The 10,511-nt window shown below is 38.7% G+C and overlaps 1 pseudogene; it reads left to right on the plus strand.

The window, feature by feature from the left end:
• Positions 1–3,940: 3,940 nt before the first annotated feature.
• Positions 3,941–8,879, plus strand: LOC148019379 (ribokinase pseudogene; annotated as a pseudogene).
• Positions 8,880–10,511: the final 1,632 nt, after the last annotated feature.

The following is a 10,511-nucleotide window of genomic DNA, read 5'->3' on the forward strand; positions in this document are numbered from 1 at the left end:
CTGGCATTGACGGTGAAAGATTGGCCTTGCGAGTGGTGGATTGGCTCCTACACTCCATCCATCGCACGCCCATGAACTCTTCTAATTGGCCGCAAAGGGTGCACTCCCCCTTGGGACGAGACATCACCTCCCTAGATAGAAAATTTGCCAGCAAGACCCAATCTTATTGTATATGGTTTTCAATTAGCTTGCGAGTACAATGCATGATTGATATTAACTTCAAATTACCGTTTGCTGAAAATCCGCAATCGCCTGATCAATGATCTTAGATTGAAACTCGCCAAATCGTCGTACGTATTCTATAGACAATCGGTGTTTTCGTCTAATTGCCAACTTGCATTGAGAGCAAGGACATGGGACACGCTGATTAAGATACGCCTCGCGATCTTGAATAATAAGACCTTCGTTTTCCATCTTATCTACATTACAACAAACGAAGCTCAAATGGATAGCTTTATAGAGATGTATGTCAAGTTGCAAGTTGACCATAAGCTCTTGCTTGAGAGGTTTTAGCCTCTGCAAGAGATTGAGAAGCAAATTTTGTAAAACATTGAGGTTGATATTGATGCATCCATGGTGTTGAAATCTAAACTTCAAGATATAAGAAATGCTTTACTGATTGATGTAAAGAATGCATGGGACATAGTCGTTGAGAGATTTATTGATGTTATATCTCGGCCATATACCATGCTCAAGGATTTGTTTGTCCCGGTAGATAATTATTCATTATTGTAATTTATAAAAAAAGCATTGGTTCATAAGGTTCATGAGTCGAAGACTAAATGTTTGGACTTGACTAAAAGATTGGATAATGCCTTAGATGCTAAAAGGAAAAGTGATGAAAATGTTACTTCATCATTGCAACAAAAAGATTGGTGACAAGGATGCTATGATTAATGAAGTTCTTCACGAGGTGAATATAGAGTTGAAGGGGATGGAACACGATTCTTCTTTGGGATTTAGTGGTGATTAGTCAATTATTGAGGTGTCTTCTTGTGCAGCCATTATACCTTATATACCTAGCTACGATCTCCTCTAGGTTATGTACTTTGAGTATCTTAGAGGGGCTCTACTAGGATTACTTATACAACTGCACTAGAGGGCATTGAGTATAAGTAATCCATTTATGAGCATCATTGAGGATCTCTTAGTCTAATAATAAATCAGTCTCAACAAAAAGCATCTTAGTAATGTGGTTTTTTTGTCCTAGGTCCATGTATAAAAATTAATGCCATCTATGAAATTTATCAACTATAGTTATAAAATTTGTTCCAATCAATTCATAGTCATAACATTTGAAGAAAATATCCTATGCTCAATTTAAGGGATTATTCTTCTATAGCAATACTTTTGGGTTCATTTTAATGAAGTACTATAATGACCATTAGCTAGGGTATCATTTTCTTTTAGTCCTTCCATTGACTAGTTGGCATGATTACTAATTTGTTATGCCTATAAAGTTAATACAAAAACAAGGAATTATGCATATCACAATTAGATCCCCTACTTGGACATTATGAAGGATATGACCAATTTTAAGCCATCTTAAAGAGTCACCAATGTACGTGGCCCATGGCAAAGCACATTGCATACCATTATCGATAAGTCTATTATCATGCATCTTAAATATCCTAATTAGAATTTATAAGGTGTATGACTAATTTTTAGCCCTCTTAAGGAGTCGATGTAATGGTACTCATAAAAAAAGCAAAGTGCATACCATTACCATAATCATCGATATGTTATCGTTCCAATATATACACACACAGGTGGACTACATCTTGAGTAGACAAAAGCTATCCATTTGAGTAGACATACATCTCCATAAAGCTATCCATTTGAGTATACATCTCTTTCTCTTTCTCTCCCTCTCTCTCCCTCTCCCTCTCTTTCTCTCTCATTTTCTCTCCCTCTCACAATATATCCTAACACTCTCTAAAAGCAAAAGGGAGAGGGAGAGAGAAAATGCACTCTCCCTCCCTCTCCCTCTCCCTCTCCCTCTCCCTCTCTTTCTTTTTCTCTCCCTCTCTCATTTCCTCCCCTCCCTCTCCCTCTCCCTCTCTTTCTCTTTCTCTTTCTCCCTCTCTCTCTCTCTTTCTCTCCCTCCCTCTCCCTTTCCCTCTCTTTCTCTCTCATTTCCTCTCCCTCTCACAATATATCCTAACACTCTCCAAAAGCAAAAGGGAGAGGGAGAGAGAGAATGCACTCTCCCTCCCTCTCCCTCTCCCTCTCCCTCTCTTTCTCTTTCTCTCCCTCTCTCATTTCCTCCCCCTCCCTCTCCCTCTCCCTCTCTTTCTCTTTCTCTCCTTCTCTCTCCCTCTCCCTCTCTTTCTCTCTCATTTTCTCTCCTAAACAAGCAAAAGAGAAAGTGATTTAAACCTTAAACAAGCAAAAGGGAGAGGGAGAGAGAGAATGCACTCTCCCTCCCTCTCCTTCTCTTTCTCTCTCATTTTCTCTCCTAAACAAGCAAAAGAGAAAGTGATTTAAACCTTAAACAAGAAAAAGGGAGAGGGAGAGAGAGAATGCACTCTCCCTCCCTCTCCCTCTCCCTCTCTTTCTCTTTCTCTCCCTCTCTCATTTCCTCCCCCTTCCTCTCCCTCTCCCTCTCTTTCTCTTTCTCTCTCTCTCTCTCTCTCTCTCTCTCTCTCTCTCTCTCTCTCTCTCTCTCTCCCTCTCCCTCTCCCTCTCTTTCTCTCTCATTTTCTCTGCTAAACAAGCAAAAGAGAAAGTGATTTAAACCTTAAACAAGCAAAAGAAGGAGAGAAGGAGACTCATCGATGAGATATGGCGAGTGTGGGGCGGCTCCTCTTTGCGATGAAGGCTCCTCTCCTTCGCGAACAACGGCGGCGGCGGCAAGTCTTCTTCCTCTCCTTCTCTCACGAGAGTCGCTCTCTCCCTCATTCTCGCTCTCAAAACACAAAACGCGAAATAAAACCGCGCTGGTTTCGGCCCATTTTTTTTCCCTGTGGACCGTCGTTGTTTGCATCGGTATTTGCGTCGATATTTGCGTCGCAAATAGCGACGCCGCTACCCACCGTCGCTAATCACCGTCGTTATAAGCTCAAATCCTTGTAGTGGAATCCATCATGGAATATGCCTCCTGGCATCAAACAAAGTCTATCCTCCAATTATGGAAAGGATCCAAAGGCAAAACCGAATGATCGGGCATATGATCCTTGGTTGTGGTTGTCCTTCCTTAGCACAAATCATGTGAGTATTAGCAAATTAATAAACATCCTTTAAAACAATAATCCAAATTGGAAGTTCTTCCAACATATCACTTCTCTTGAAAAATGCCCTCTTGAAAATCTAGCATGCATCTCCTCAAGAACTGCCCATTGTTCTTCCTTAGGTACACAATATCTAAGTATATCATCAAGCCCCTATTTATACAACTGTCCAAAAATGCCTTGAAAAGATTTACTGCACAATGTTAGCTTCCTTCATGATCTAAACAGTGAATCAAGCATGATGCTTGAAAGTAAAAACTTCAAGAGTTGATCATAATACATATTTGCACTATGCACATGTACTCCAAACAAGTCTGCATCTAGTAACTGATTATCAATACCAACTTGCTTCTCTTGGACTTCCAATCTACTCAAAAATTGGTTGCATGTTCTTTACGAGGCATATGAACCACATAATAACTAGATTCTTGCAAAAGTAACAACCTAACATGTTACCCGAGGCTTATTCTATAAATACAGCAAAGCTTGATGATCCATATGGAAAATAACATCTTTAGCCAACAAATAATGTATATATTTCTACAATGCAAATACCATGCCAAGAGCTTCTCTTTCTATGATAGAATAATTCTTTTCTGCAACACTAAATCTTTTGCTTGCATAATAAACAAGGTGGAACTAGTGTGGAATTTCATCCTACATTAAAACTACACCAACAACAATATCGGGTGTGTCCACAAAAACATGAAATGGTAGATTTCACCAAGGGGGCCCAGGAGGTCCACCTTATAGAACATGTAAGATACCACATGACTTTAAAAGAAAAGGTGTTATACTTAGTAAAATTTATAGGATTATATTGACAAAATGGATTTTTTAATGACAATTTGGAAAAAATCTATAAGATTACTAAAGTAAAAGGGGTCATTTAAGGCCTTATAGTATGTAAAGAAATGATATTTCTTAATCTCCTTTGAGCACACATTATATAGATGATTTCTTATAAGTGGACCCCCTGAGCAAGGGCAAAATAGGTGCTACTACCAACATTTTTTTCAAAGCATCACCTCAAAAACTATCTAGCTAAACTTCAGTCCTCACCATTTCAATCTTCCTGGGATGAATGGCCATCCCTTCTTTAGAAATTGTGCGAGCAAGCAGTACTCCCCTCTTGGCTGCAAACACCAATTTAAAAGGATTCAAAGACAACCCATACACCTAGCATATTTTAAAACATAGTCTTTGATGGTGAAGATGCTCCTCCTTCCTTCCAAAAACACCGAAATCATCTAAGAAGGCCCTCACAAAAGAAGTCGAGTAAGAATCAAAGTCCAATATGTGGCCCCCTAAAACTCTGCAAGACCATTCTTCAAGCCAAAATTCATCACCGTGTTGACCAAAGTACCCCTTTTTGTTATAAATGTTGTTTTTCCCATATCATTTGGACAAAACGACATCATTTAGTAGCAAATTTGATTATATCCTAAAAAACCATCAATGAAACCATACTTTTGATGACCCACAACATCATCCAGCAATGAATCCATAAAGGAAAGAGGGAATGGATCACCTATAATAGCTACATTTAACTTCCTATAGTCCACATGCACATTGATCTTCCCATTTTGCTTGTGAACTACCACAATAGGAGATAGCCAAGTTACCTTATTAAGGGGCTAAATGAATCCACCTCATAGAATTTTATCCAACTCCTCCTTCACCTAATTTGCATAATTCGAATTCATCCTTTAGCAACACTAAACAACAAGCTTAGTATATTTCTTCGAATTGATTCTATCTAGACTAATCTGAGGATCAAATCCTCTCATATATGTATATTTCTAGGTTTGTAAAAAAACAACATTAAACTTTTTAAAAATTTGAAGTATAAATGAAGAGGATCTTCTTTCAACTCTAGATCCACAAAAGTATTCACTTTAATGGGTTTGGGGACCTCAGCAAATCCAAAATCTTCCTCTACTTCATCCTCCTTAACATGGGTAGAATGCACATGATATATTCAAATCTTTATTCAGCTTTAGCAATTTCTTTATGAGCAACCTCTTCCTACTCTCCTATTGTCTACACCACTCCTCAATCTAATGTGCAACATTTTGATCCTATATTTTTGCATTTTGCAAGTTTGTGGTTGATTCCTAAATGCTCGAAACAACAAGTATACCTTATACTTCATTGTTAGTAGTAGGGAGTTCTTTTAGGTTATAATTTTGTACTATTTTAACCACATTAATTTCAAATACCAGTACCTTTCTTGGATTTTCTTGAAGAAAAAGATCCTCCTTATCATCTTCTATTTCAAGTGCCAAATGAATGGTCTATGCCACTACAAACCTACAACTAGATTTAATCAGCATCTTGCCTTGAGTGCATAAAGTTATCTCCTTTGAAATACCATGAGAGTAATCACAAATCTAGAACCCCAAACTTGCTTCATTTAGTCAACTTAAACCAAGGTCTTTCCGATAACATACGATAAGAATCTTCAAAATCATCTGTGCAAAGGACAAAAAAACTGGCCTTGGACTTTAAATGTGTAACCTAAATTAACTAATTCTTCAAAATTCAACATGTTCTAAGTAGTATCAATCAGCCATCTTCACTTGAAGAGGCTTTGATGCCAAATCTATACTTTTATTTGATAATACACAGCATTTGAAAGGATATCCATGGATGCCCCTCCATCCAACAACACTTCATTAATCATCTTTCCTATATACTCAATCTAAATGGTAGGTCTTGGGGCATTTATTATATGTAAGCCCTCTATATCACATGCATTAAAAGCCTATTTAAAAATATCCATATATGTGGATTTTCAAGAAGTAAAACACACCCATTTCCTATGCAATCTATAAATGATCCCTTTATATGGTACCCTTCTCTATGTAAAAAATGTGTAATTTTGTATTTTTAAATTCCCTTATTTTGAGCCCATGTGATACAATCACATATTTGTGAGTGACCCCCCCCCCCCCCCCCCAAGTGGTAGGTATTTCATAATCCACCATCAATAGCTAGGTAGGAACTATAGCCTAACAATATACTTGATTCCCTACATCCTTTTGCATTTCCTGATATAACCCTTTCTTCTTTTGGGCTCTTGTAACAATCATGCCTTCTAAATCCTCTTGGCAATCTTCCACAATCGTGCAACTTGAACACTTGTATCTAACATGTAATTATAGAATGCTATCCATTTGCTAAATTGGTCCCAAGCTACATCCTTCTTCTTCAGGTAACTCTTCCTATATTTTAGTACTAACATTTCCAACAAGGCCGGGGATCTAAGCCTGCTCCTTGGGAAAATTTGTGATAATTACATCAAATGGAGTTGATGGATGTAGATGAGGTGCTCTCATCCTTCATTGTAGTTCCTTCCTATTGGCATCCCTCTCTCAACACACTAGCATAATCGACAATTCACATTGTGGTCCCACACAAAATATCCTTGGACTCCATAGTAGTGATAAGCTCTTTACTGCCCCTCTATGTGTTATTGTTGCCCATTCCATGCTAGCCTATTTGGAAACCATCTAGGTCCTGTTATAGAATCTGAGATACACGCTCGACTTTCTTATATACTTAAAATATATATGGCGAATATTATGTTGGCACAGAGGGAGAATAGATGAGAGAAAAGAAAGATGTAGAGAGAGAGGTAGAGAAACTGGCAACACACTAGGGATTGGAAGATGGGCCAGTCCCCCCCCTTATGGAGTTATATTATTGATAAGGAGTAAGCTCCTCTGTTACACATAAGCCAGTTCTTACTTGTAGATCTTTGAAACAAGATCATGGTTCCTTGCACGGTATACAACCGGCTAACACTTGCACAACTTGGAAGTTGGCACCTTTTGATCCTTCTTGAGTCTCCTTCTCTCGTACAAAATATGTGTAGGGATCTCCTCTTGGCACTTGATTTCAGCAGAGATTCCGCAGCACTTGCACCTTCTCTTCTCCTCTTGGAACTTGATTTCAGCAGAGCTTCCGCAACACTTGCACCTTCTCTTCTCCTCTTGGAACTTGATTTCAGCAGAGCTTCCGCAGCACTTGATTTCAACACAGCTTCCGCAGCACTTGCACATTCTCTTCTCCTCTTGGATACATACAAAGTGATGCTTCCTTCTCCTCTCCCTTACACCCAAGGAGAGCCTCCTCTTTTATAGGCTTTCAAGAGCTTCTCTTCTTAGAGAGAGAGTTGAGTTGATCTTCATGCAAGATGTGGCTATTCCACTCTGCAGCACTAATTTCGAGGTATCTCTTTGTGCGTTGTTTGGATGAAAAAACATCCATCATGAAAGTTGTAGATCTCGCTATTTCTGATAACCTACACAGCCCATTTTTAGAGATCGTTTTTCTATTGCGAGATATTTTAAAAATAGATTTTCCAAAAAATAGCTTTTTAAATTGTACTCTTAACTTGTGGTCCATGCAACCACCTTGAGTCATAGATAAGGAGAGTTCATTAGATTGCCTTGGGACTCAACCTTAAGATTGAATTCTACACAAAAGTTTGTGTCATTTTAGACCTTAGAACGAGAAAATCACTTCTCTCCTCACTTCCAGAAGATCACGTCTCTCGTCTTTCTTAGTGAGAGAATTCCCTCTCTCGTCTTTCTTAATGAAAGAAAATACCTAAACCTAGACTTGTAGGGGAGAGGATGACCACAAATGAATGCAATGTTCATTACACACAAGTAAATATTCCCATGCATCCCTGGATGCACACATAAATACATATATACAATGCTAATGCACTTTCTCTTCTTAGAACTCAATCCATCTTCATTTATGTGTAACTCCTTGGTTTTTGTGTACACTCTTACACTTGGCAGACACTTATTTTCCCCTTCATAACTTGTACTACCTATACCAGATATCCCCGTCACAGTGCTTTGATCACCCCATTAAGTGATGCACTAGGAATATTGGTCTCGAAATGGTCTCATGGCCATGCAATGAGCATTGATTTTTAAAATAATTTGATCATGTTACAAATCCATTTCATGATCACCATCTATCTGACTATTCTAGATTCATCATATGTCTAGCATAAAATATCTCATGGAACATTGAGGAAAAATTATGCATTATCATCTTCTAGTGTAAGAATTGAACATCTCAATTCAATTTCTATTTTCAGAGGCCATGCTATTGTCATGTTGCTACAACCCGGTGGCCAGAATTTGATTATCATTGTAGGAAAGAAAATGTATATTGTTATAATGGATGTAGGAGGTGCGAAAGCACCAATTCCTGAGGATCTTCTTTAGTGCATTACAATACTTAGTCCAAATGAAACAAAACTTGCACGTTTAACATGAACAACAATTGAAACTCTTGATGATGCTATCCATGCTACAAGAAGATGTCAAGAGATGGCAGTAAAGCATATTTTAGTGAAGTTAGGGGAAAAGGGTGCTTTTCTCTTGACTGAAGATGGTCGTCCAATGTGCATATCTTGCTCTCATTGTCCTTGATACTACAAGTGCTAGTGAACATTTAGTGCTGCATATATTGTGGCTTTTATGGAAGGTCAATCATTAACATTGCCTCCTATTTGCAACTACTGCATCATCTCTATGTGTTCATGAAAAGGGAGTCATTCCAAGCATGCCTGAGAGAAAGGCAATGTTGGACTTGCTACAAGAAGACAAAAATCATTGATTCAAGGACAATGGTGCTACATGGAATCTTGCCTCTAAATGGCATGGATGCTCTTAGGTGCTTTTGAATCTAGCCTCTAAATCTGACCTGGATCAAAAGGTTAAGCGAGTCTCTAAAATTTGGAATAACTCCTACTTCTTGTGCAAACAATGCTTGCTTCATATCTTGAGAAAATAAGCTTAGAGAATGCATAATAAGCAATCAATTTAGTGACATCCCTCTGGCTTCTAAACATTTGACCTCAACTATAGAGGGGATGCATAGTCCTTCAGAAGATTTGGAAAGTCTTGTAGTTCTCTGTCAATCATAAACTGAGCGTCCAATGGGGGATAATTCTTAAACTTAACCAGATACTTCCATAATACCTTACCTGACCTTAGAGTATTGTCCTGATGGTGTAAAATTCTTTCAGGCACAAGGAACTCTTCTGTTTCTTCTATGTCAAGTAAATCTTCCTTGATTGGTTCCATTGGAGGTTCTCCAATATAGGGACATAGCAAACTTATATGGAAAGCATTATGAATGTTCCAATGACTTGGTAGATCCAAACAAAAGGTCACATCGTTTATCTTATCTGTGATCTTGAAAAGGCCATAATAGCAATTAGAATGCTTAACCACTTTACCCTTTTGACATTTCTGCTTCTTCAACCAAACCTTCTCAAACTTAAGAAGAACATAATGTCCCAACTTGAGATCTAACTGATGATTATGCTTATCTGCTTCACGTTTATGCTTCTCTTGTGTCCTTTGGATAGCAGCTTTTACTTGAGTGAAAGTTGTATCAATGTCTTTGACAAACTCATTTGGTACAAAGATCTTATCCTTCGTAAGAAGAATGGGTGGTAAATGAGGCTTACCATAGATGATCTCAAAGGGTGCCTTACCAATACTAGAGTGCACCGTATTATTGTATGCAAACTCTACTAAAGGCAAATAATTTTCCCATTCTCTTTGATTATCAGAGACATAAGATCTCAAAAGGTCCAAAACAATAGAATTAGCACTTTCACTCTACCCATCTCTCTGGGGATGATAAGAGGATGAAAACTTTAACTTTTGTCCTGAGGTTCTTTGTTGAGGCAAACGCACCAACAGTCGGGACTTTGGACGGACTTCTATTCTTTCAGAAGCTGCAACTCACGTTGGCGACAATCTCTCACCTTGTCTCTCACGCTCCGCTCTAACTAACCAAGCATTCTCCTCTCCAACCCAAGGAAGCAAGAACACAAGACTAGCTCGAGTTGTAGTGAACTCACCTAACTTACCTTTCGAAGGCTCGAAGATAGTTCCACGACCACGATCAACACGATCCGATACCGTCGCTCCTTCGCATCCACCACCAAGCACACCAACGAGTCGAAGAGCTAGTAGAGACGATGAGAAAAGCAAGAAGACGACGAAGAGCTTCACCTTCCCTCAGTCCCTCTCTCAACACACCTCTCACTCTCTCCCTCTCAGTCACTCTCAACACAATGGAAGCAAGATGATAGAATAGAAAGATTGAATGGTTGCACTAACAGAGCTTCCACAGCATGAATGTGCCAAAGGGGGTGAATACAACTGAGACCTCCCACCCTTATATAGACATAGAATTAGGGTTAGGGTTTGTGCCCCTTTTGCGTTTAGGGTT

This window comes from Lygodium microphyllum, chromosome 20 (assembly GCF_053477565.2).
Source record: "Lygodium microphyllum isolate KBCC chromosome 20, Lygodium_microphyllum_v1.1.10, whole genome shotgun sequence".
Classification (NCBI taxonomy): Eukaryota; Viridiplantae; Streptophyta; class Polypodiopsida; order Schizaeales; family Lygodiaceae; genus Lygodium; species Lygodium microphyllum.